General features: G+C 37.7%; 1 protein-coding gene and 1 non-coding gene across 3 annotated transcripts in view; both read right to left on the bottom strand.

Annotated features, from left to right (window-relative positions):
• GRM8 (glutamate metabotropic receptor 8) overlaps nt 1-27,796 on the bottom strand; it is a 722,933-nt gene that overhangs the window by 462,159 nt on the left and 232,978 nt on the right. The window lies entirely within an intron of this gene.
• On the bottom strand, nt 22,723-22,795 carry MIR9245 (microRNA mir-9245). Its single transcript, NR_130552.2, is given in 1 exon segment — nt 22,723-22,795. It is a non-coding gene; the product is annotated as a microRNA mir-9245 (primary transcript).

Raw genomic sequence — 27,796 nt, 5'->3', positions numbered from 1 at the left:
AGCAGCCTTCATGTTTACACACTTATACTATTTCATATATTATTGCTTTAATCTAATCGGCAAGTCTTAAGTAGGTCCAAAATTTATAGACAGTCCTAATAAGCTTTGAAATAATAGTCATCTCTTCAAAGAGAACAGTACTATTAACATACAATTGGTTAAGTTTAAACTAATAAATAATAATCAAGCAAATGTAGGTCTTCAGGAAACTGCCTTTAGCTTCCATGACTTTACAATTCCATATTCAGCACTCATAATAAATCTCAATTCATGTGTGTGAATATATAAATATTCATGCATAGTTAAAAGTGTGCCTATAAATGCATGGGGTACATATGCAGATGTAAATGTGTTTTATGGCTTTAATTTATAAAAATGTCTTATAGACATATATGGGTCTTGCAGAAACTATCTCCTTTGATGTTATCTTCATGGTATTCATTGTGTAAGATTTACCTACTAGACAACTCAGAAGTATGCAAATACTCTAGAACTGAAAAAAAAAGAAGTGAAGCCATTAAATCATAGTCAATGAAGCATAATGTCAGTCATAATCTATTCTTCCAACTCTATCAAGTTTAGTTGCAATAACTTCCAAACCCATTTACCACGCTGTATCCTCATTATAAGAATGACAAATTGCTTAGATAGGCTGACTGCTATTGCAAGGCTATGCAAAAGCCACGCTTGGAAACCAAAACCAATGATTATGTCTATAGAGATGCCCAACATGACAAGCAGGCAAGTCTACTTAACCAGCTCCCCCTCCCCCACACATCTGTAAAGAAGCTAATTTCCAAGAGGCAGTCCAAAAAGTATGTTGTAGGCAAGGTTCAAGGCTGGATCAAGTGGTCAAGGATCAAGGCTGGGCTCCCAATGCTGAAGTCCAAGCTAGGCAGGGGCACAGGCAGCCACAGGATCAGGGTATATAGAACAGAAGTCCAGAGATTTCACTTAAGGCAGAAAGACCCAAAAGGAGACAGGCATCTCTTGGATATAAATCGGGGCCCATTTTGAGATTCAAGTCACAAGTCAGAGAAAAGTTAGGAACATAAAAAAGAGAGCATCTCAGGATTTGAAAAAAGGCCCTACACCCTTTTGCCCAATCTGTGCTAATAAGTGTGTAGTACAAGCCCGCAAATGTGGAGACAGGGCCTGCAGATCACCGCAGCCCAATACCAGGTCTTCTAGGCTGAGGACTGCTCATGCTTCTAAAATCTCCACTCCCATGTCCCAAAGGCTATGTGTTCCTGTTTTCCAATTATCACTATCTTCATCCCCATACATGTCTATTCAAAAACAACAACAATAAGACATCTACTTAGTTCAGTCATCTGGAAAATGTGATGGAAAATACCGTAGTGTGGGTCAAATAATGCATTCAAGAACCAGTCAGTTTAGTGGTAAAAGAAAAATCAAAATTGCTTATTTTGCATCATGCAGAGCTAAAAAAATTACTATTTGAATATCATGCTTTTCAAGTAGTTGTACTGATGTTGGGTAGACATAATCATATTCACCAGGCATCTCTGTACTTCGTTGCTTTGGTATATTGCTTTTTAAACTGCCTTTTCTTCTTAGAATCAAATTTATTTATCCTTTTGGGATGCTTAATTCCTTAATGTCAATCAATTTTTTTTTCACTGAGCAAGCAAGTTCTTTGTGGTTGTTTTTTTTTTCCCAGCTAAATTCTTTAATCAGCTTTTGTTCAGAAACTATTTATTTCTAGCTGCATTACAAATGATAGATTTAACCAATTTATCAACCCAAAATAATACAAGACAGGATCTTGTCTGTTCGTCCTTTGCTCCAGGGATAAAAATACTGTATTCGGTATTTTTGAAGAAAAGAAATAATAGGATTAGATTAAGATTGAGTACAAGAGGATGTCAGACCAAAGAAAGGCTTCATCTAGAGCTTTACCATTTTACATGGGGAATTGTAATTCATTCGTATTAAATGCTTTGGCTATGCTCATTATGCAAAAAACATTAGAGCCTAGTATATTTTGTTACCATAGTTCTGCCCACTGGGAACTATAATTAAAGCACATTTGAGCAAATGCAATTTTATTTGTTATTAAGCAACTAAAAGCTTAGTCAACCTTGCAAATATGGCATTATTTTAGGATTACAGTATGAGCCATCCAGCTATCCAATAAACTTTATTAGGCCCTATCTTTATTAGTAATGCCTTCTATACCTAGTGGAGGAGACTTCTATGCTATATAACAGTGGTTGTCAAACTTTAGGATACATCAGAATAATCTAGAGTGCTTGTTAAAACATATTACTGAGCCCTGCTCTCAGTTCTTCCTTAGGTCTGGGGTGGGCCCTAAAACTTGCATTTCTAATATGTCCCTAGGGGTTGCTGATGTTGCTGGTCTGCAGACCACACTTGAAGACCCACTGCCATATAACGTAGTAGTTAGAGCTTTGGAGTCAAGCCCACCCGGTTTCATATCCTGGCTCTTCCTCTAAAAATCTATGCATCCTTGGGCAGGTTACTTCATCTTTCTAAGCCTCAATTTCTTAATCCACATACTGGAGGTAATAATAATTAACCAATTAGGTTTGTTGTAAGTATTAAATGAGGTAAAAATATGGAAAGTTGCTTAACCCAGCTCCTGGCAGGAGAAAAGTCAATACATGGCAGTGATCAGTTTATTATTGTTGTTAATTAGAGACATAAGCCAATAGCTAGTTTAAAGTACTTGTAACCAGCAGTGTGCATCAGACTCACCTGGAGAGCTTTTGCAAAATTCATACAAAGAGCCACCCTCCCCCTCAGAGATTCCAATACAGTCCATAATTCATTGATTCTAAATGTCATCGACTATAAGATGTACCATTGTTTTATGTACCAGTAAGAAAGAAAATTCTGCAACTGTACCATGTTTAAAGTAATGGAAAGTAATTCAGGTTTCAGAAATGAGGAAATGTAAAGAAATCTGCATCCTGGAACTGGTAAAATACAGTAGGTACAGATTCGAACTTGGCCTTTCTTCCCAGATTATTGTGAAGTGCAACTCTGGTTGAAAAACACTAGCTGCAAGGGGGACTCGCAGATGTATCGAGGCTGAGAGAACCCCAGGTTGGAAGCCCCAGCCTTAGAACTATTAACAGAGTTCAATATCATACTCACCATATAATTCCATAGGCTGTTAATGAACCAAAAGTATTTCCACTTTATTTGATCTCATTCACCATCTAACCTTGGAAAAGGTCTTTCCTACTGAATACAGATACCCACATGATGAGAACAAATCAGTCTGTTGTTAGAGCCAATCAGATCACAGGGGAGTGTAGTACAGTCAGCAGGAAGGTGTCGGACCAAGATAGTTTTTTCTATTTAACATTAATTCCAATTCTAAGATCTGAGGAGTACCAGGGGATACCTTTAAGGAAAGCAAAACATGGTTTACTTTTGAGGGAAAAGAGAGAATGGTAGTAGTCACACTCCTTACCAGGCCTTGGGTGTAGTAGGTTTTTATCTTCCATCTTGATATTTAAATTGTAGTTTGTAAAGTATTGCAAAACATAAAAAGCTGATTTTGTATAATCTGATTATTCTATAAACGTATAGCAATTATAATTTCCCTTCATTCTTGGAATTGTGTGAAGGCAAGAGTAGCATATGACCTCCCTCAACCTATTACTAAAGCTCTCACACATAGCAAATGCACATGTTTTCTACTGCAATACAGAACACGGCAATATTTTAAGACATTTTTATTTGGAAATTCAGAATTTTCAACAACTCCAATAAATGGCCTCTGGTAGTCACCATGCACATGAATTGGTTATATCAAGAAAATAAAGTAATATTCACTTTAGCACCTGAAAATTCAAAGAATGTAAATATCTAAGGAAGTGTTGAAGTAAAATCATAGCTGTATTTGCAAATTTTCAACTACAAAAATTTCATTTGAACTTGTTTCTATCTTTAGACTTCCAAGTCCCTCCTTTAATGAAGAGGATCACTAACAGCTATCGATTTTCTAGTTAGGTCTCAATCAAAATGGCAAAGATAAGATGTATAAGTCAGTGATTATAAGGGCATTCCACAAGGTCCAAATAGTGATGAACCATTGTAACCATAATTAAAATTGAAAAGTACATGAGCATGAATAATTTCCTCATTTTCTTACTGTACTGGAAACACGCACACACACACCACAATCAATGAAACCTATATTTCCAAAATATTTTTTGTACCTTGGAAATCTCTTTTGATCCTGGCTCATATTAAATTCCTTTCAATAGTTTTATATTCAATATTTACCAGAATAATTTTTAAAAACTGTGATGTTCTTAAATTTTCATGTTTCTAATTACAGAATAGGAAATGCAGGATATCATGAAGCTCAACAAAAATGTCTACATAATTTAAATACAGATGTAGAATATAATTTAATATAAAATTCAGTCAGTTGAATATGGACATTTCAGACACAGTCACACTGGTCATGGAGAATATTTGTCAATTTAAGTGAGGAGGAAGTAGCAATATCTTTCAAGAAAACTGATTCTTGTTTTACTATAGAGAACAGTATTTTTAACTAACCTGTCTTAAAAGATTTAGTTGCACCATGATTGCAATCCCTATTTTCCACATAAGAAGACAAATACTAATCTTGTAATTCTTCAATTTCATCCACCATGGTAATATCCAACTGCATACACTTTCCACAAGGGTTTATCTTTATTGAGAGATTCTTTTTTTTTTAATCTTCACCTGAGGATATGTTTTATTGATATTACAGGGAGAGGATAGGAGATGGACAGGGAGGGAGAGAGAAACATCAATGTGAGAGGGAAACATCAATCAGTTGCCTCCCACACACACCCCTCAGGGGATGGAACCTGAAACCTGGGTATGTACCCTGACCAGAAATCAAACTCACGACCCTTCAGTGCACTCCAACTAACTGAGCCACATAAGCTAGGGCTGAGAGAATATTTATGCACCTTATCTATTTTGATCAAAATGTGTATAAGCTCCCTACAGTTTCATGACATCGGTATATCAGATGGCTTTAAATATTTTCAGTCCTTGGAAGACAAAAGAAAAACCTTAAGAAATAATCATTAGCAGTACTTTGGAGAATCTGATTTGTTTTAACAAAAACACCAATTATTTCAAGTCCTCTGCTGATTAGAAAGTAGTGGATTTCACTTGATATGTCAAAGCATTTTGATATTATGTTTTATATTCCCATAAAATGCCATTATTATTACTAATAATTATCTGAATGTTCATCTTTTTCCCAAAAATTCTTCATTCAGTCTTATGTGTCTGTTAGGGAATCAAAGGGTGGTGCTTGCTTTAGAAGAAATATACTAAAGAGAGGATGACAGCAATTTCAGGAGGAAAGAATAACAGTCGAATTTCACCTCCTTCTTTGGTAGAGTTCCTAGGATTATAGAAAATGTAGAAGCCTAGCACATATCATCTTCAGAGAGACTTTTAGAATATCTTTCAACCTATCTCTGTGGAGAAAATGAGGTAAGCAGAGCTGAGTGCATGAATAGTAAGGAAAATAGTAACAACCAATTTCAACAGTTAATTAATGGAGTAACATCAACCTGGATCTAGGTTTAGAGTATCATAGAAGGATTCTTTCCTGGGTTCCATTTGCTTCAACATTTTACTCAATATCCTGAATGAATATATAGAGAACATTATAAAATTTGTAGGAGGGAGAGTGACCATATTGGTTGACCAAATCAGGGTTGAAAAAGAAGCTGACACGTTAGAAACAAGGGATAAATCTAATAAGATGAAAGGTAATAGAAATAAATTTTAAATGAGATGATTACATCCAAAAGGACAGCTGTTTTGTACAGAATGAATAGTAGCAATGGTTAGTAGTAATCCATGTAACTACAGCTTAGAGATTTTAGTCTATAGAAAGATTAGTATGAACCAACAGAAAAGGGAATGGTTATTGAATGAAAGAATGAATGAATGAATGAATGAATAATGGTAGTGTAGAATCAGAGAGGGAAGGGGGGGAAGAAGAAAGAAAGGGAGAAGGGAATCTATTTGAAAATAAGCAAAAGTGCCACTTGTCTCTGCTGCCCAGACCACACTTGACTTACTGCAGGATAAGAATCGACAAACTGAGTGCAGTCAGGAGTGACCTGAGATGTACAAACACTCAAGTCACTGACAGCTAAGACATTTTTGAAGGAATCAGGAAATCTGATAATCGTTCAAATATCCTAAGGGCTTTAATGGGAAAAATAATTAGAGGTCTTGTTTGACTCCAATAGCTACAAGAAGGACAAATTAATAGAGGGCTCGACCCAGCAGAAGTAGATTCCGTAGGAGTATCCCAGTGTCACAGTTCTCCCAGGATGGAAGGGCTCAGCTTGGAAGCTACTGACCACTCTCTTCAGATGTTGGAGCTCTTGCCAAGGTTTTTGCAAAACTAATTCAAGTATAAGATAGGTGGTAGGACGAGGTAATCTTTAAAAGTCCCTCCCAACCTCAAGACTCCAATATTCAACATTTTTCTGTGATGCAATTTAGGTGTTTGCAAAAGATTTCTTTTTCTTATAAAAAAAAAAAAACAATGAAAACAACTGTTTCACCTCAGGGAGTTGAACCAAATCTTCAGCAAACCTTGAGGTACAGTGGGACTGAGATGACTGATGAGACACACTGACCGATGAGCACTTCCCAGCTTGGCAGCCCCATGACCCTTGACCTCACTTACCCTAGCAGAAGTTTCCAAACCAGCACCATTTCAAGGGACATTGACACAACAGCCAAGTTCATTGGGACTGGGACTGCCATAGTCCAAGTGGCTGGCTCTGGGGCTGGGGTTGGGAATGTGTTTGGGAGCCTCCTCATTGGTTATGCCAGGAACTCTTCCTGGAAGAACAGCTCTTCTCCTATGCTATTCTGGGCTTTGCCCGCTGGAGACCAGGGGGTCTTTTGCCTGATGGTAGCCTTTCTCATCCTCTTTATCATGTGAAGGAGCCATCTCTCCTCTCACAGTTCTTTCCTCCATGTCTCGTCTGCCCTGTGTATTCCCTTCACTCTACCTTCCCAGATAGCCTGGGAAAAGTGACTGGCTCAGGGTTCAACAGAGGAAGAACAAATAAAATGAAAGTACTTGTCTTTACCCTACCCAAGAATCCGCCGCAGCTCCCTACTAGCTATAAAACCAAGTTTCTTTTTCATCAACTTATTGCTTTAGAAAGATAAGGCTAATGCTGAATAATTCTGTTATTAAAGTGACTGTTTCATTTAGAAGTAAGAATCATAGTCGATTTGGTCTATGTTGTACCTGTGCAGATAAAGTGTCATTATAAATCATTCAGCAGCCAAAGAGTTAAATTGATTTCTTATCAAGTTATGACTCCCATAATAAGTATCTTCTCCTACTCAGGGCACTGAAGAAAAACAGGGTGATGGATGGTCCACTCCCATCTTGGCTTTCAAAACGGTGGAGGCGGGGGGAGTCCAAGCTTAAAGTCTTTGTTTGAAGAAGTGCTAGCACAGTTGCACTGAACATTTCAAGCTAAAAGTCAAGGAATATACACCGAACTACTGTTACAACACACCTCCACTAAAACCTTGCAGCAAGCAGTTGCCAGCTAGCATCGCTCTCCACGAGAAATGACATTATGTCATTTTGTGAAAAGGACATCAAAACAACGTGTCAGTTTAAGAAAGGATTTAGATACACCAGGAGAAGCCTTTCATGTACCACTTCAAGCATTTCCAGGAAAACTGCTCTGGAATCTCTTAAGGCACAATAATTTAAAATGAACTAGACTTATTAACCAACATAAACTATAACTTTTCTAAAATGTCTACTACTTTGTAAGTAGGGAAAACTGTTAGGAAAGTCCTACTACCTCTTGGAAAATAAAGTTCCATACAGAAATGGTGATTAATTTTCTTTCATTCAACAATATTCACTCATCAAATTTTCAATTATGTACCTATTATGTGCTAGGTACTTTATTGGGTGTACTTATATAAATCATTTTTTTCTGTCAATAAAACCAGGTTTTCTAATTGAGTTAGTAATGCTGAGATTTTTTTTTTGTTAAAACAGCATTATGTGGTGACTTCTTTGCCTATATAACAAAGAAAAGCTGGATTTTAGTTGACCTAAGTAATTTTATCTTGGATGGCAGGAATATAAATAGGTATGTGTCAGCTTACATATGTGGAGTGAGTGTTCTGATTAACTTCATTTTGCATGTTTGCCTGATTTGATCAGTCAGTTCACTGAAATAGTTGGATTGGCTTTGGCCTTTAGATAGGGCCAGCCATAGCTCCACAAGATGAGAGAGCTGAATGGACATTGGAAGACCAACTCCCGCCTAGTCAGCGGCTCCTAAAGATGAGGACCATGACTTCCATAGATCCAAAACTGGATATATTTCCTGCACAGAATGTGCATCACTATACGATTATTTGAATGGAGGAATGACACCAGGTAACCTCTCTCAAACACATGTAACTATATCCAATTTATAAAAAGATTCCAGAGGTACCAGACATGAAGATGGCAATTTGGTCATTACCCTTATAATATGAACCCTTCCTAAATTCAGAGATCATGTTGAGGCTCTTAAGGCCAAATAATTTGAAACTAACTAACTCATTTAACCAAGACAAGCTATAATTTTACTAACAACTGTTTACTTCAGTTGAGACTTCCTTAATTTTCTTAACTTTTCATCACTAATTGTCTTTTGTGGGTTTGTTTGTTTTTTACTGTTTTGCCATCTTTTAGACTATTCTGATTGTTAAGTTAGTGGTTAACAAAATAATAAATTATAACTCTGCTTCCCGGTTACCAGCTCAAATTCAAACAACCCATGATTATTCAAGCTTATCACCTTTTTATAATTTTGATGATACTGTAATATGAACTTGGCACTGCCAATCACATTGTCTTATTCCCTTTTGATGAAAATACATGTTTACCTTATCTCCCAACTACATGGCAAATTAGAGCAGGGTCCAGGTTCCCTGCCATCCTCACAGCCTGCCAGGATTCCTGCCACTACTGAATCCATTCCAAAGGCATGTGTGGGAAAGATAATAGCATACTGCAGAAGGGGGAACAGGGGGCAGGAGGCAGGGAAAAGCATCCTAAAGCCCTCTGCTGGAAAACTGAATTGAAACTTCTAAGAGAAGTGAAATAGCTTCCTTTATTCTTCATATCTCAATCACCACCTTTAAAATCTATACGTGATCAAATTCCACTCGTGCTCAGCTGATAGCAGTGGCATTATGTAATTTTCATTGTGTCAAACACTGTTGTTTGGCCAACCAAAGAGCCATTCCCTGGCCCGGACAGCTCTGTCAGTGGTTGGGAACACTACTGTTTCTTGTCCCTGCTTCACTTGCAGCCAGGGGTGCCCAGGTGACACAGTCTGGCTGGCAATGCCACTCCCCACTTCTTCCAGCCCTGAATATATGATGCCTGGACCTGCACTGTGCACCTTACAGAATACCATGAAGAATAGAAACATGAAAATAAAAAGCCAACTTGTTGGGCACAGCGAAACAGTAGTTAAAATAGTATTGAGCAGCTAAACCAATGCAAGCAATTGCTTGCCTTCAGATAGCTTGATGTGAGAAAAAAAGAATTTTGTTTGTAGAAGTTACTGTTACAGCCAAATACCTTTAACTGAGACACCAGTTAAGGACACAGTCATCCTGATTCTGCCTTTCAGTAACTGCATAACCATGGGCAAGTTACTAAACATCTCTAAACTTCAGTTTCTCATCTGTAAAATGGGAATAAGTGCAATTACTACCACAGGATTGCTATGAATTATTTTGAAAAATATGAGAAAATGCATGTAAAGTAATTGATATTGAATTTTGCACACAGTATTACTGTCAAACATTAAAGGCACATACTAATACTAAAATATAAACACTTAGGGATATGTTTTTAATGTGAATGGTGATTCTTTTTCCCAAAAGAATGTAAATGAAAAGTTAAATATTTAAGGCAAAAGTTAAATATTTAGGGTAAAAGTTAAATAATTTGATTCTTTATAAAATAATTCTCACTCGACATATCAAGACATCTACAATTAGCATTAAATTTCACCAATATACTCATGTGTGATTAAATTAAGTGATGCAAATATTAACTAATTACTATACTTTAAATTTTATATTGTTCTAATTATTGTCATGGAAGAATATACTATTTCCCCAAGCTAGAAATGGCGTGCAGTAACCCGCACTTCCTCTCACCACCTCAGGCAGTTGTTTCATTTCTTAGGTTATTTTCAGGACATTCAACCATTTCTTTTGGATCATTGAAGAAAACTGCAGGTCTCTGGGTTCTGTTTTGTTTTATTTTGGTCTTAAGCATTTCAGCTTCACTTCAACAAGATCATAATCCCAAGCTTATTGTTGCAAGGCCAATAAAGACTGTTCCCAAGTCTAGAGACTCTCTTTCCATTTATAGCTTTCCATTAAGCCTCTTAAAGGTAGGTATTTATTCCAATTAAATATTTAAAAGGCAGGACCTTTTATGAGATGGCTTTTTATTAATTCAAAGAGAGATAATTTTTTAAACTTCTAAATTCTTTCTAATAGGATTTGAGTTGACCTACAACAAAAGACATAAATAGATTAAGATTGTTAAAATAAATCAAAACATATCAAAGCACTGGAAAAAGAGGCTGCAAATATAAAAATTATCATCATTGTGCTTGTGCACAAAATTTAGCTTTGAGCTTTAATGAAACTAAGGCAAAAATGGAAATACAGTTGATGAAGCAATTCTCATTACAGAGCAGATCTATAATACTTTTATAAACTAACTAGAGGCCCGGTGAACCCTCAGCCCGGCCTGCGCCCTCTCACAGTCCGGGAGCCCTCGGGAGACGTCCACCTGCAAGCTCCCTGGGGGATTGGGCCTAAGCTGGCAGTCAGACATTCCTCTGGAAGCCAGGGATCCCTCAGGGGATGTCTGACTGCCCTCCCCTGCCAGCCTGGTCACCCCTAACTGCCCTTCCCTGCAGGCCTGGTTCCCCCCAACTGCCCTCCCTCCCCTGCAGGCCCAGTCGCCCCCAACTGCCTTCACCTGCTGGCCCGATTGCCCCCAACTGCCCTCCCCTGCCAACTTGGTTGCCCCCAACTGCCCTCCCCTGCTGGCCCAGTCGCCCCTAACTGCCCTCCCCTGCTTGACTGATCGCCCACAACTGCCCTCCCCTGCTGGCCATCTTGTGGTGGTCATCTTGTGACCACATGGGGTGACCACATGGTGATCTAGTTTCATTTTTTTGCATGTATCTGACCAAATTTCCCAGCATCATTTACTGAAGAGACTGTCTTGACTCCATTGTATGCTCTTGCCTCCTAAAAAACTACCAACAAAACAACAAGAAATCCCACTGCATGGGAGAACATATTTTCCAATGCTATTTCAGATAAGGGTTAATCTCCAAAATTTACAGAGAACTCATACAACTTAACAAAAGGAAGATAAACAATCCAATGAAAAAATGGGCAAAGGACCTAAATAGACACTTTTCGAAAGAGGACATACAGAAGGCAGTGAGACATATGAAAACATGTTCAAAGTCACTAATCATCCAAGAGATGCAAATCAAAACAATGATATACCATGTCACACCTGTCAGAATGGCTATCATCAACAAATCAACAAACAATAAGTGCTGACAAGTATGTGAAGAAAAAGGAACCCTCTTGCACTGCTGGTGGGAATACAGACTGGTACAGCCACTGTGGAAGACAGTATGGAGTTTCCTCAAAAAGTTAAAAATGGAACTCCCATTTGACCCAGTGATCCCACTTCTAGGACTATATACCAAGAAACCAGAAACACCAATCAGAAAGGATATATGCACCCCTATGTTCATAGCAGCACAATTTACCAAAGCTAAGATTTGGAAACAACCTAAGTGCCCATCAGCAGATGCGTGGATTAAAAAACTGTGGTACATCTATACAATGGAATACTACACCACTATAAAAAAGAAGGAACTTTTACCATTTGCAACAGCATGGATAGAACTGGAGAGCATTATGCTAAGCGAAATAAGCCAGTCTGCACAATTTCTATTAAGAAAATGAAAAGATTAGCCACAAACTTGGAGAACCTGGAATAAAAAGGTTTATATAGGCTAATTGAAATAAGTGAATATTCAAGAAAATTTAATTGTACTGGACAAAAAGCTCTTCCTAAAGTAGTAACTAAAATTTCTATTGGTAGTTCATCTCATGGTAAAATTCCTGAACATGCAATGAACCTAAAGCAGTCATATTTTTGTGCAAAAAAAATAAAATTTAAAGTTATCAAGACTGCATTATAAAATTTACAAAAGCCTCCATTAATCAAAAACAGGGGGGGATAGTAGGGTAATATCATATAAAGAAAAATATCCTATAAGCAAATTACATCTAGAAAATTTTTACTTTACAAAATTAATTTTCATTTGTAATGCTAACAGCAAGACACCCATGAAAAACACACAGGGTATCTAAATAAGACAAAGGAAAATCGTTTGGGCAAAAATGAAAAGGATCTCAAATCAATTATATAGAAAAGATTCCTTTATTAACTTTTGGTCGAGAATATGTTTGTATATTTTCAGAAAACAACTCCAAGACCATGTAGATTTCTGAAACAGAGAGGAATTGACAGGTCTTTGCTCCAACCATGAAGACAAGAGGAGAAACAGTCCAGAGATGGAAGATGCTGACGATGCCTTGCCACGCTAGCAGTCAGCAGCTGTGCGTTGCTGCAGGTTGCCTAGGACCAAACCAGAGAGGGTCGGACCTGCATTGCCACCATGTGCCCACCACCCAGATATCATTGCTGACATGTACACATAAGGAACTGTTTGACATTGAAACGGGGACTCAGAACTGTTGGACATTGAAATTGGGACTCAAACATTTTTTGTTATATGTTTATTTCTAGTCTGCAGAGGCAAGATTTTTTAAAGGAAAGAAATGGGGTGGGGGATGGATACAGAGGCAAAGAAGCATTGAACAGACTGTCAAACTATAGCGGGAAGGCAGGGGAGGTTGGGGTAGGGGGGCTGTAAGAGATCAACAGAAGGACTTGTAGGCATGCATATAAGCATAACCAATGGATACAAGACACTGGGGAGCGGGGGCAGGTGAGGGCATGTACTGGGGGGTAGGGGAGGCCAGGGGGAGGTCAATAGGGGGAAAAAAGGAGACATATGTACTACTATTTGTAATACTTCCAACAATAAAAAAATAAAAGAAAGAAAAGCTTATATACAAATTAGCTAAAAAAATTAAAAATAAAGACTGAAAAAAAATAAAGACTGAAAAAAGGTTTATATATATTACATATACATGTATATATTCACACATGTATGCATATATGTGTATATATGAAAATGTATGTGTATTTATATATGAATTCATATATATATATGAATTGGTATGTGTCAAGAACTTGCATCCAGAACATAATAACCTACAACTTAATACAACAAAATCCCATTTAAAATTTTGTCAGAAAGATTTGAACAGATGTCTATAAAAGAAAATATACAAATGGCCACTAAGTACATCAAAAAATTCTCAACTACATTAGTCAACAGGAAAATGCAAATTTAAACCACATTAAGATACCATTACAAATCCATTAGGATGGCTAAAAATAAAATAAATAAAACAGAGGAAGTAGAAATCTCCTATAACGCTGGTCAAAAGTAAAATGGTGCCATTATTTTGTAAAGCAGTTTGGCAGATTCTTAGATAGTTAAACACATAAGTGCCATAACCCAACAATCACATGAGTAATTAAATCATATGCCTACAAGAATACCCATGGCAGACTTGCTAATAGAACCAAGAAAATAGCTTGAGGATAAACAGAATTCAGAGTCACTGGCAGCCCAGGGGCCATCTCTCCCTCATGCCCTCCTGGGAAGCGTCCACATTCTTTTGCACCATCAGGGTACATATCCAGGGTAATCAGCTCGGGAGCCAGAAGAAAGACCAAGAGCATGTACTTCCAAGAGGAAGGCAGCTGCCCTTGGCAGTGGGTACTTGAGACAGGACTCAGGAACCCTTTGCCATGGCTAGCTCTCCAGAAGTTATATATTTGAGTCAACTATTTCATCGGAGTGGTAAGATATTTGAGCATTTTTGTCATTTCCATTGCCTTTCTAACCAGGACAGCCCTATCATTCTCAATCTCCCATCTCCAAGATAGTCACTTCTTAGAACGTTTTTCAAAAACCCTAGTTTTCCACCAGATATAATTCTAAAACATTGAAAGCATAGCTAAAGTAGTGAATTGCATATTTTCCTTTGAGCAGATAAGAGTTCATTCTGCAGATTTTCTAAAATTTCTCAAAGTTCAGGCAACTTCTAATACTCATATTGATACTAATATTATAGTTCCCAAATATTTCATATGCTTAATCCAAATCCTCAGAGGTCCATAATGGGCCTGGAATTAGGGTCCAGGAACCTGCATTTTAATAGCTCCCTGGTGATTCCAGTGCATAGAAACCTCACACACAGTATGGGAAATCCTGCTCTGATGGGTTCACTGTTTCATGGCACGGTCAGAGAGACTTACAGACACACGTACTTTTTAGTCTTCCAATGACGTTGGAGTGAGTTGGTAGACAGGCTAGATAAAAATCAAATACATAATCAAAGTCAATTTTGTCACTATATACTATCCTCAAACTGTCCCTCCAGAAAATATAGCATGATTATTTCTGCATGGGGCAATATATCACTCCTTGTTGACCTTGCTTCTGTCAAACAAAATTTAAATACCAGTGGCATTGATTTTATAAACAGCAACATCCTAGAACAACCACCCATAAAAAAAAATCTTTACATTCAACTCCTAGAGAATGGTGGCACAGATTGCTTTAAAAAAGGGGGAGGGAGGAATAAATAAAATAGCTTGCTGTCATAGCTTAAATTTCTTCTGAGAAAAGGTGTGAGCTCCTACAGGTGGCATCCAGATGGGAAATTAATCCCTTTCCACCCACATGAGAAAATCTATAAAACCTCTTCCATAACAGTGGAAGAAAGGGAAGACAATTTGTGCCAAGAAATTTCACAACCTGTGCATTAAAAGAGGACTGCAACTCTTGGGAGTGATCCACATTGTGTATAACTGTACAGTGTCAAATAGATCAGATTACTAAACTACCAAAATTGAGTTGATGGAGAATATGTCAAAGTCTAAACAATTATATCTGTTTTTGGTGTTAAAAATGACTAACTCAACAAAAGCCAGCAAGAGATGCCAAAGATCAATAGCACAACCAAGCTTCTGGAAGGAAACTGGGTCGATAACAGAGAAAGGATCACCCATAACCAGCCAGCGAGCTGCCTTCTTAGTCTCTTAGTGTTAAGGGCGTCACCAACAATTTAATGAGTAAAGTTGAACATCAACCACAGAACATGTAGCTTTTGTTAGTTTAAAAACTCCCAGGAGCTTCCCAGGTGTTATCTGAAACTGTCCCCCATATACAGAGGGCAGGGAGTGGTGGAAGAAATGGCAGACCACTCCAATGGGTAGGTGGCAGGTTTAATAAGCACAGAAACTTACTCATGTCTAAGGCAGCTGCAAGATGAGTAGTTTTCTGCACCTGCTCACCAGAATCTTAAAAGTTTATATAGAGGACTTAACTGGATGTAGTTACACACACAGGGGTCCTTAACTGGGTTTAGTCATGTACCCAGTCCAGATAGTCTCATCACATTATTAGCTCAAGGCTGTGTCCCTGGGCAGCCTCTAGCATAAGGAAGCAAGCAGAGCACACAGTCCAAGCACAGGGGAGGGAATTGGGAGCCCCCAATTGCCCTGGACTAGCTCAAGGGCCATACCAGTGGTCACATCTTCTTGATAATCTGCCCGAACAGTTATACCAGTATGTAATTTATTTTATATTTTTAATATATGCCTAAAATGATTAGCTATTTAGTTCAGATTAAATAGTTTATTTGGCAGGGTGTGGCCTCCATTCTCAGTAAATCCTTTTAAGAACTTTATAACCATACTAGAGGTCTGGTGCATGAATTTGTGCATGAGTAGGGGCCCTCTGGTTGCCTGAAGGGATCTGGTCATAACCTGCAGTCCAATGCCACCTGCAGCTCCTACCTGCTGCTCCTGCTCATCTCGGCCCCATTGTGCCTGCCACAATCAATCTGGAGAGGCTTGTGCTGCTGCAGCAGCACTCACCAGCCATGAGCCCTGTGTCTGGTGCCCTCCCAAGGGGAATGGCCTGCGGGATCAGCCACTCCCCTTGGGAGGAACCAGCTCTCCGACATCCCCTGTGGGGTCCCAGATTGTGAGAGGGCGCAGGCCAGGCTGAGGGACCCCACCGGTGCATGATCGGGCCGGGGAGGGACCATGGGAGGTCTCCAGGGCATGTCCAGCCCATCTCACTCAGTCCCAATCAACCACACCCCAGAAGCAAGCTAACCTACCAGTCAGAGCATCTGCCCCCTGGTGGTCCGTGCATGTCATAGCAACTGGTCGACCAGTTGACTGTCTGCCCCCTGGTGGTCATTGCACATCATAGCAATCGGTTGAGCAGCCTTAGCATATAATTAGCATATTATGCTTTGATTGGTAGTTTGGTTATTCTGCCATTCAGTCAATTTGCATATTACCCTTTTATTATATAGGATGCATTATTAAGAAAAAGTATTCAAACTAAGTGAATACAATCATCAGCTGCAATTATGATCAGAAAATAGTGGCTCTTTTTATTACTGGCTCTTAACTTTTAAAAAAGATTTTTAAGAAAAATCACTGTGAGTGCTTTATTCTATAAAATAAATTATATGAATATGATTTTTTTTAAATATATTTTATTGATTTTTTACAGAGAGGAAGAGAGAGGGATAGAGAGCTAGAAACATCGATGAGAGAGAAACATCGATCAGCTGCCTCCTGCACACCCCCTACCGGGGATGTGCCCGCAACCAATGTACATGCCCTTGACCGGAATCGAACCTGGGACCCTTCAGTCCGCAGACCGACGCTCTATCCACTGAGCCAAACCGGTTTCGGCCGAATATGATTTTTATTAAACAAGTTTTAAGAACCAGATAATGGATAAACAAAATGAGACAAAAAGAGAGATTGCAAAAGTAAGGAAACAAAGTGAGTGTTGAGAGAACACCAATAAGTTAGTAATATTAAAGAACTGAATAGACAATTTGACAAATTACTTACTAGGAAACATTTGAGAAAATCACAGTGAATGTGAAGAAAAAATACAGAAACTAAAACAATCATAAACAGAGTAACATATATAGGAGGCAAAAAAGGTAGAGAACACAGTAAATGCAACAGAACAATATATTCAAAGAAATAGCACAACCAAGCTTCTCTACTATTAAGGGGAAAAATAAATCTGTGGATTGAAAGAGCACATGCAATTCCAAGGAAAATTGATAAGCAATGAAAATCTGCAAAAAAAAAAAAAGCTTTAAGTATTTCCCCAAGTTCAAAGATGAAGAAAAACAACATAGTTTTCAATTATGCTGTCTACCTACACATATGAGCATAGAGAGATTTCTAGAATGATAATCATCAAATTTATTATTTGATATTAGAATATAGAATTTGATATTTATATTGTATATTGACCATGAATATGTATTATTAATATAAAAAAGGAAAGGAGGGATGAAAAAGGAAGGGGAATATTTATTTGCCAAGATACTATTTATCATTTTCCTAGTTATTTATTACAAAGGAAGAAGGAAAAGGAGGAAGAAGGGAAGGAGAAAAAAAGAGAGAAATAATTAATTTGTGTTTATCACAAATTGTACATGTGAATTCTTAGAAATATCTAGCTTATGCCTAATATATTAGATTTTTACTGCCAGTGAGTTTGCCTGATATTTGTCTCTAACTTGGAGTATCTAAAAGAGAACTCCATGTTTGTAGAGACCCAACTGTGTTACTGATGAAAAGAGGTGTGTATTCCATAAATATTTACATTCTGCTCTGTAAGAGCAGAGAAACAACTTAGTATGCCTGTTGCTTTGCCACTTAAACAGACTCTACTCAACAAAACAATTGTGGATCATTTTCTACATCTAATTATCTTTTCTACCAGATCTCAAGTAGAATGTCAAGTCCTTGAAGACTTCGGCCGTGCTTTCTCTGTCCCAGACAATGTGTGGCCTTACATGGTGGAAGTACTACAAATAAAGAATAAAATTGTAAGTTAATTGATGGTTCTGATGATGATACTGTTCCAAATCCCCTAAAGCTGCATGTGAACTATCTTGACCAGGCATAATCTCCACTACAATGCAGTTCTAAGTGACTTTGCCGAGCACAATTCTATTTGCAATGAATCTCTTACAATTATCTGCTATCTTCCTAATCACTCACTTGCATTTCATTTAGGTTTTTAGCAACCAGCTCACTGTAAACCTCTCCACCACTATGCCAGGCACTATTCTTAATAAACATTCACTTGAGTTGCTTAATCCTGTATAAATTTTAAGAAAGAAATTTAAGAAAGTTTTTATTTTCTTAATATAAATTAATGACCACCAACCTCAAGAAAACATCATTGTCCAGCATCCTTCTACTTTCCCATAATAGATTCATTTTCTCACTCTTCCAAAAATACATATTTTCCTCTCACTTCTCAAACCCTCAAAACTCCTTCTTCCCTCTACCTCTCACTCTGGGATGACTTCTTTTGTCATTGAAAAACTAAAAGCCATTAGAAAAAAAGTCCTCAACAAATCTTCTAATCAACAAATCTTCTAATAAACAAATCTTCTAATCTAGTTGCATCTGATTGATTGACTCTATGTTTCATCTGATGCGATGGGTGACCTCTCCTTGCCCATGTAAATCAACCCACCACAGTACACTGGACTCCGTCCCTTGCCAACTATTTAGAATTTTGCTACTGGAATTTTTCCCTTCTTTTCTGTTCCCTCTTCAGTTTTTCCCTCTCAACTGGATCCTTCCCAGCAGCATGTAGACACGCTATAAAAAGTGGCTCACCTTGAAAAGCAAACAAGCAAAGCAAACTTCCTTGATTCCATTTCCCCTTCAGCTTCTGCCCATTTCTCTGTTGCTCCTTTGGGAAAGTGTTTCCATTTGCTCACATTCACTCTTTAATCGACTCCAATCAGGCTCTGTCTCCACCAGTCCCACGGAGCTCCTCAATTCAAGGTCATTAACAACCTCCATCTTGCCACAGCTGTCTCCAAATTACTCAACCTCTGAAAAACGTTAACTTCATGGGTAATAGCTTTGTTCTTCAATACTCACTTCCCTTGGCTCCCAGTGAAGAACGCTTTACTGGTTTTCCTCTTAACTCTTTGGTATGTTTGCTCAGATTCCATTGCTGGCTCTTCTTCCTCTCAATGTTAGCATTCTCCTTGGCTGTCTTAATCTCCTTTACGTTTACTTCTTCCTAGATAATCTCATCTAGTTCCGTGGTATTATATAATTACCAATGCGCTAGTTATTCCCAAACTGCATACATATTATATAGTCTCTATATTCCACATTCTAATCTTTGTATTCTATTTCCAAGCTCCCACCAGAGCCCTGAGCTTACTACTCTTGATATCCTACTACTGTCTATTTAAAATTTCCCTTGGAATGTCTAATAGACCTCTTACAGTAATGGACACACACACAAACTTCTTTATTTCAATCTTTAACAAATTTGAACCTTCCCCAGTCACCCCATCTCAGTTACTGGCACCTCCATTTACTGTTTTTCAGACCAACCACCAAAGTGCAACTTTTGATTATTTATAATTTTAACAATAAAATAATTTAAGTATCCCTTTTCCTCAAACCTGATCTAAACTATTAGAAAATTATGTGGGCTTTACCTTCATAATATCACAAATCCAACATTTATCATCACTTCCAAAGCTATCACTTTAGTCCAAACTATGTCAGCTCTCATCTAGACTGCTGCACCAGCCTAGTAAGTAGTCTCCCTGCTTCTATTCTTGCTTCCCTATAATCTCTTTTCCATTAAATCATCAAATTGAACTTTAAAAAAAAAAAAGACTTCTGTAATTTAATTTTAGAGAGAGAGAGAAGGGGAGAGAGAGAGAAAGGGAGAGAGAGAGAGAGAGAGAGAGAGAGAAACATCTATGTGAGAAAGGAACATTGATCAGCTGCCTCTGCGTGTCCCCTACTGTGGATCAAGCCCGAAACCCTGGCATGTACCCTGACCAGGAATAAAACTGGCAACCTTTCCATGCATGGAATGACATCCAACCGAGCCACACTGGCCAGGGCTCAAATTGAACTTTTAAAGCATGGATTATGGTACTGGTCTTTCTCTGACTGACTTATTTCACTTAGCATAACACTCTCTAGGTCCATCCATGATGTCACAGAAGGTAAGATTTTCTTCTTTTCTGTGGCAGAGTAGTATTTCATTGTGTGAATGTACCACAGCTTCTTTATCCACTCATCTACATTAGGCCTTGGGCTGCTTCCAAATCCCGGCTTACACTGCTGCGATGAACATAGGGGTGCATATATCCTTCCTGATTGGTGTTTCAGGATTCTTAGGATATATTCCCAGAAATGGGATCGCTGGGCAAAAGGCAGTTCCATTTTTTAAGTTTTTGAGAAAACTCCATACTGTTCTCCACAGTGATGGCACCAATCTGTATTCCTACTGACAATGTACGAGTGTTCCCTTTTCTTCACATCCTTACCAACATTGCTTGGTTGATTTATTGGTGATAGCCATCCTGATAGGTGTGAGACTCATTTATATGTGGAATCTAATGAACAAGATAAACTAAAAAACAAAATAGAGACTCATAGATACAGAGAACAGACTGACAGCTGTCAGAGAGGTGGTGGGTGTTTGTGGGGCTGGATGAAAAAGGTGAAGGGATTAAGAAAAAAAACACCTCATAGACACAGACAACAGTATGGTAATTACCAGAGGTAAAGGAGGGTGAGGGGAGAAAGAATAGGGTAAAGGGGGGATAAGTGGTGATGGGAGGAGACTTGACTGGGGGTAGTGAACATACAATACAATATACAGATGATGCATTATAGAATTATACACCTGAAACCTATATAATTGTATTAACCAATGTTGCCCCAATAAATTCTTTAAGAAAATAAAATAAGAATAAAAAATGCTAAAAGTACAAGCTCACTGAGATGGAGGCAATGTCTTACAATAAATCTGTATGCCCCATACTGCGATATGTGTAAAAGGTGTTCAATAAATACATACAGGATGATGAAAAAATGAGGATTAAATTGTATCATTTCCCTGATGAAAACTATAATATGTATCCATTTATTATTGATGGAATTTAACTGCTTACATGGTCCACAGGGTTCCACATGATCTGGCCTTTATCTACCACTTGGACTTCATTTCCTGCTGATTGCATTCCAACCACCTCTGCCTTCTTGCCTCCACAAACACACAGAATTCCATCTCTCTTGGATCATTTACACATGCAGTTTCCTGGAATCCGCCTCCCTAATATCTTCACATCTATAGACCTCTTACATTATTTGAATATGTTCTTCAATATCACTGTTACAAAGAGGCTTTGTCTGATCAGTCTATGTAAAACATTCCTCGCCCCATCTTCCTGTCACTCTGTTTCTTTATTCTGCTTTCTTTTCTTCACAACACTTGGCAATGTCTGAAATGTATGTACTTATTTGTCTCTTTGTCTGCTTATTGGCTGTCCTCTCCATTAGAATGCAACCCCTTCAGGTGGTAACTCTGCTGTATTTACTGCTGCATCCTCCTTCTGAAACTAACACCAGCCCCAAAGAAAGTGCTTATAATTTATTTCCTAAATAAATAAATGAATGACTGTCCGTCACCTGATGGAAAACCTGGCTGATTCAGCTCACTGTTGGCCTGGGCAGTGTTAAATGACAATTACCCTGTCTTCTATGTGGGGACAGCATAAACTTGGTGAAACTGCAATGCTCAACCTGGTAATTTTTGAACCACTTTCCTATTTTTCTAATGTCCCTTCGCCCTCGCCCACCATCATTCAGCATTGGCATGCTGCCTGGTATACAAGATCCACAGCAGGGCCTCTGTTACCTCTAGAGCACCCCCTCCAGGAGAGCAAGCATATTGCAATCATGTCATGGAAGATGCCACAGTGACCAAAATGCATCTGCTTCTATGTCCTACCATTTCAGCTCCTCCACCCCCAACTCCTTCCCCCTTTCCCCACTTTGACACAGAGCTCCAACAATGTATGGGTGCTAAACATTTTTATGATAGTTTTAAATAAATGTTAAAGCATAATGGTGGTGGTTAATTTTATGTATCAACTTGACTGGGTCACAGGGTTCCCAGATATTTAGTTAAACATTATTCTGGGAATGACTTCGAAGGTGTTCCTGAATTAGATTAACATTTGAATTGATAGACTGAGTATAGCCAATTGCCCTCCTTGATGTGGGTGGGCCTCATCCAACGTCCTTGTTAAAGGCAGTTACAGACATGAACAGAGCAATGACAATGGACCAGTGCAGAAAATCACTAGGGTAGAACACAGGGGCAATACTGGGAAAACAAGAACCTCACCCCCAGGGTAACCTTTCCTCCCCTAGCACATCCTTGGTTATGCAGTTTAGACCTCTGACTTTTCATATGGCTGGTTATGTGGCTTAGACCCTCTGACCTTTTCCTCCCCAAGGATAACATCTAGGCCTCAGTTGTATTTCAGCTCCGGGGCCAGAAAAGCAGCAAAACCAGACAAGTGATTCCTTGGCTGCCTCAGGACCAGGTATTGACTAATGACCCCTGCCCTGGTGCTGACCAATCAGCTGAGACAACAACCTTGAAAGAGTTCGTTCACCTGGAAAGCTAATGAATATTCTATTGAGAACCTCCCCCTGAGACTTCCCCTAAGATTTCCATCTGCAAGAGAGAAATATCCTCAAGGCAAAGGACCCAGTGTGCACTCTCCCACAGAGTCATTCCCTTCCCCCTTCTTCCCTCTAATGGACCCCACAAGACTTGAAACCAGGGGAGCAATGAGCAGTGGCAGCTCATTCTGGGCTAACCACCTGAACCCATCTCCAAGGCCCCCTTTTTTCTGACTCCGTGAGCCAAACCAGCCCAGCCGAGGCTCTCCTGTTGCTTTTTATAAGCTAAGCCCTTCTTTGTTTCACTGTCCTGGGTGTGTTTTTGCTGCGGTTAATAAATCCTTGCTTGCTATGCTGTACTTTGTCTCTTGATTGAAATATTTCCTTCAAGAAGACAACAACTGAGGCATCATGGTTTTGCTGGTAACATACTGAAGGCCTGAATAGAACAAAACACTGAGCTCTCTCTGACAATCTTGAGCTGGGACACTGGTCTTTTGCCTGCAGACCCAGACTGACTTATACCATCAACTCTCATGCTTCTCAGGCTTTCAGACTACAAATCTTGGGACTAATCAGCTTCTGTAATAATTGTGTGAGCCAACTCTTTATAATACATTGTGTGAACCAATTCTTCATAATAAAACCCTTTAGATAAATAATACAGATGATAGATAGATAGATTATAGATAGATATATGATGATAGATTGATAGATAGATAGATGATAGATAGATAGATAGATAGATAGATAGATAGATAGATAGATAGATAGATAGATAGATAGATAGAAGATAGATAATAGATAAGTAGGTAGCTAGGTGATAGAAGATGACAGATAAATATAGGTACCCTATGTTTCTCTGGGGTATCCTAACTGATACAATAGCCTTTGTTTTTTGCCTCCTAAAGAGCTCCAGTTTGGGGATGCCTCACCAGTGTCAGTTCTTTCCTTCTTCCTAAGTAACAGACCTTCATTTTACTCAGTCTGTCAACCAGAGTAGGCACTGGGATTCTTGGTGTAGGTTGATCCCACCCTTGCATAACATTCTGTTTCACAGAGAAACAATTCCAACTCCTCTCTCCAGCAAAGATGGAGAGCTGCAAACTCTTCATCCCTTCTTTTTCAGGATCATCATTTCCCAACAAATGATCTCAGACTATTTGTACATGAAGTTAATATAAATTGTGGGTTTGTGTGGTGGGTGTAGCAGTTGTTTTCACTTATGAGAATGGGTTGCCATTTTTGTTTCATTACCACTCACATCGTTTAAAAAATAGAGAATACATTGACCTCTCATGACTGCAGGAGAGGTAATATCTCAATATGGTGGTAAAAAAAATGTAAGAGTTTCTAGTACCATTTTATGCTCTATTTCTTAAAAAATGTTAATCCTCCCATGGGAAACATTTTATCCTTTAGGGAAGAATCCTTGATTCTCCCCATCACTTTGCTTTACTTTATATTAATAACTTTTTAAATTAATTTTACTATTATCTTTTGGCTTCTAGCAATGTTTTATCACTTGTGAATTCTTTCAGACAACCTTAGAGTAATATGGTAAGGATTAACATCTTAATCAAAGAGAATAACTTTTGGGTATTCTTAGAAAGTTTGAGGCCAAGATAATTTTCTCATGATCATCATAAAGAAAAACTTTTTTATGGCTTTTATAAAGACTCCAAATGAGACCCTGACTTAAACTATGTTATCAAGTGTCTTCTGAAAATAAATCCATACACATAGCTATTACTTAAGCAACTCCAACAAGATTATAGGATTCAGATGTTAAAGATGCCCCAATATAAAATTCACTGTAACAAGGTGAATGTTAAAGTCCCTAATTCCCAGTAGTTTCAGCAGATTTAACAAAGTTCAGAGCCCGGCCAGGATTCTACTTCACCATCAAACATGTTTTTATACCTAAAGGAGTCACTTCACCAAATTCTTTTAAATTTAGAATAGACACCCAGTGTTTGAAGATCACCCACACTGCTTGTCAGGATTAATTGTTTCATTGGATTTGATCTGAAAGTATAAAGACAATGAAGCAAAGAAAGTCAAACTAAGAGGTACAGTCCTCTCCGATTTTATCTTAGGCAGTGGTTTTAAAGATATTCTTGATTATATAATACAAAGCGTAAGTTGCTTCTTTCTGAAATTCCTCGTGTAGGTTCAAATATACAGGTAGGGTTGAATATAACCTTTTAATATTAACATAATAGATAGAAAGAATTGTAACTATAACTCTCATTTTGTTCCACTTTGCATCTAACTGATTCAAATAATAAGCTTCCCTCCAGAAAACCTTAAAAACATTCTACCATAAGGATATGAGGAAGAAGATAAAGAAGCCAAAATTCCAAATGTCTACATTTTAAAGAAATTTCTGCTTCTAAAGACAGTACTATTAAAATTCTCCCTCATGCCTCAAGACCTGAGTACTACGTTGTCTGCAATGTGTTTGTAAAAAGTATGTGCTGTTTTCTAAATGATTTAAAACTATTTGCATTTTATGTTGAAATTTAATCCCTCGTTGTTTGTTCAGATGAACTATTAAAAGTAAAACCTTTACTTTAGCCTTGTCTTGTCTTATAATACCATTTCTGCTTGGTCTAATTTGAATTTGTTATTTTTACATCAATTAACAGTATAGAAACAATATTCAAAAATTCTAGGGCCAGATGTTATAAAGCATCAATCATCAGTCACGATAGTATTGTCCAGATCATTGCAGGTTGCCTTCTATGTAGCATAAGTAAGAAGTATATCCAAAATGTCACTGCTTTGACTTTTCCGTTTTTCAAATATACTTCTACCTACATTGCTGGGATAAATCATGTATGAAACTCTAATTGGAAAGCATTACATAACATGTCACCACTATCTCTGAAATTTCTAAATCATATCTTTCATCTTTTTTCTCGTTTAAATTTGTCAGACTGAGTTTGAGAGTCGCAGAGCTTTTCCTGAAGTGACAGGGGAGAACTTGATGCAGAACTTACAAGTTTCCCATCTCTGCACAGTCATTTGGCTGATTAAAGTGACTGACCACCAGGGGTTGGACTGAATGGACAGGCTATTACTTTACCTGTTAAGAAATCAATCCTTTCAATCAAGAGGGTAAATCGGATTGTGTTTCAGATATGACCTAAAATGATCTTTAACAATGTTGAGGTAAGCAGTCCAAAGTGATCACTAAAAAATAAGGTATTTCAAAATTAACACTAACACTTCTCTAACTCATTATCTATGATGACATTAATTTGTAATCTTAATCATTTATACTTCATCTCTGTGATTTAGTTCCATAGGACACTAAAGTGTTCATAAAATTTTACTCACACATATTTCATAACTTCCTGGGCAATACCTAGCCTGACATTCTTTATGAATCATTAATGGTACTGAAAGTATAACATGACTTAACATGCAATACTTCCATAGAAAACCTAATCATTGCTTATACTATAAACCATTGGGCAGGAAATAAATACATGAAAGAAAAATGAAAGCTTCACTCTAATTATGTTCTTAATTTTGTATGTGTTTACTCAAATGGTTTTAATGAAATTAAAAATAAAGAGAAAGCTTTTACTTTATCACAAAAATTGTAGCGCACTAAAATTTCAAAATTAAAGCTCCACCAATTTGAAATTGTGAGAAATCTAGATTTTTTTTTCCTTGTTGAAGTTTACATTTGACTCAGTGTAGAGATAAGTTATTCTTCTTTAGATTCCTTTTCAATCTGAAAACATGGCCAGATATAAAAGCTTAGTTCAGTGTCTGTATGTTTAACACTTTCAACATTTGATAAAATCTCCTTTTAAGAAAATTTATCTCAGGCTCAGACTTTCTTGAGGCAACAGAAACTGGCCAAAATTTAGTAACGTCATTTTCATTACATTATATTTATTTTTATCATTGCCTTCTGTTTTCAGCAGAGGATTTTTCTATTTACAGTACTAACAGAAAGTTTTCTGTTTAAATAAATTTAAATTGCAAAGTGAATCAATTTAAAGAAAATATTGAGTAATAACCACACAGGTGGTAAGCAAGTATGTCTAAAAACCATGAAAGTGGTAAAAATGGCTAGGTGTTAGAAAGTAAATAATATATATATAAAACCATACATTAAAAAAATTACGTATGAAACTGTAAGAGGCAAACCATCTACTTGGGTGAACAAATTAATTCCAATCCCTTTCCCAGTATTTACTTGAATACAATTGTGTTAATTCGAAATGACTCCTCTTCATTTATTAAAGTGGGGTCCACCAAAACTTTTATTCAACAACATTTTCATAGCTTTTTAAAATGAAAGTGTGTTTATTATTTTTCTTTTTTTAAATTTTTATTATTGAAAGTATTACAGATGTTCCCTTTTTCCCTCATAATTGGAAAGCATTACATGACATGGCTGTGCAGAGATGAGAAACTTGTAAGTTCTGCATCATGTTCTCCCCTGTCACTTCAAGACCCCTTCTAGCCTGCACCTCCTCCCCACCCCAGGTTTTCACCATACTATTGTCTGTATCCATGGGTTATGCATATTTTCATAGCTTTTTGTTCAGTACAGTATAAGCTTGAAAGTTATAAAACTTAACCCCTTAGAAGAAAAGTCTAACTCGAAACTTCATTCAACAAATGCTTATCAATCATTCATACATCCGACATGGTGAGGCAGACTGAGGGAGAGACAAAAAGATTTATTTGTCCACTCATTATTCAAAAGCTATTGTTTTAGTGGTTATAAAATTTAAAGCCACTTGTTATCTAGGATTTCATTAAAGGAAGAGAAGAGGAAAAGGAGGAAGAGAAAGAGGAGGAGGAGGAGGAGGAGGAGGAGGAGGAGGAAGCAAGGGGAGGACACAGAAAAGAAAGAAGACTGGGAGGAATGTAATTATTAAGCCAGGATCCTGAGCT

This window comes from Eptesicus fuscus, chromosome 14, assembly GCF_027574615.1.
Source record: "Eptesicus fuscus isolate TK198812 chromosome 14, DD_ASM_mEF_20220401, whole genome shotgun sequence".
In the NCBI taxonomy this organism is placed as follows: Eukaryota; Metazoa; Chordata; class Mammalia; order Chiroptera; family Vespertilionidae; genus Eptesicus; species Eptesicus fuscus.
The sequence above is the reverse complement of the archived record's forward strand: the minus strand, read 5'-3'. Positions and strand labels throughout refer to the sequence as shown.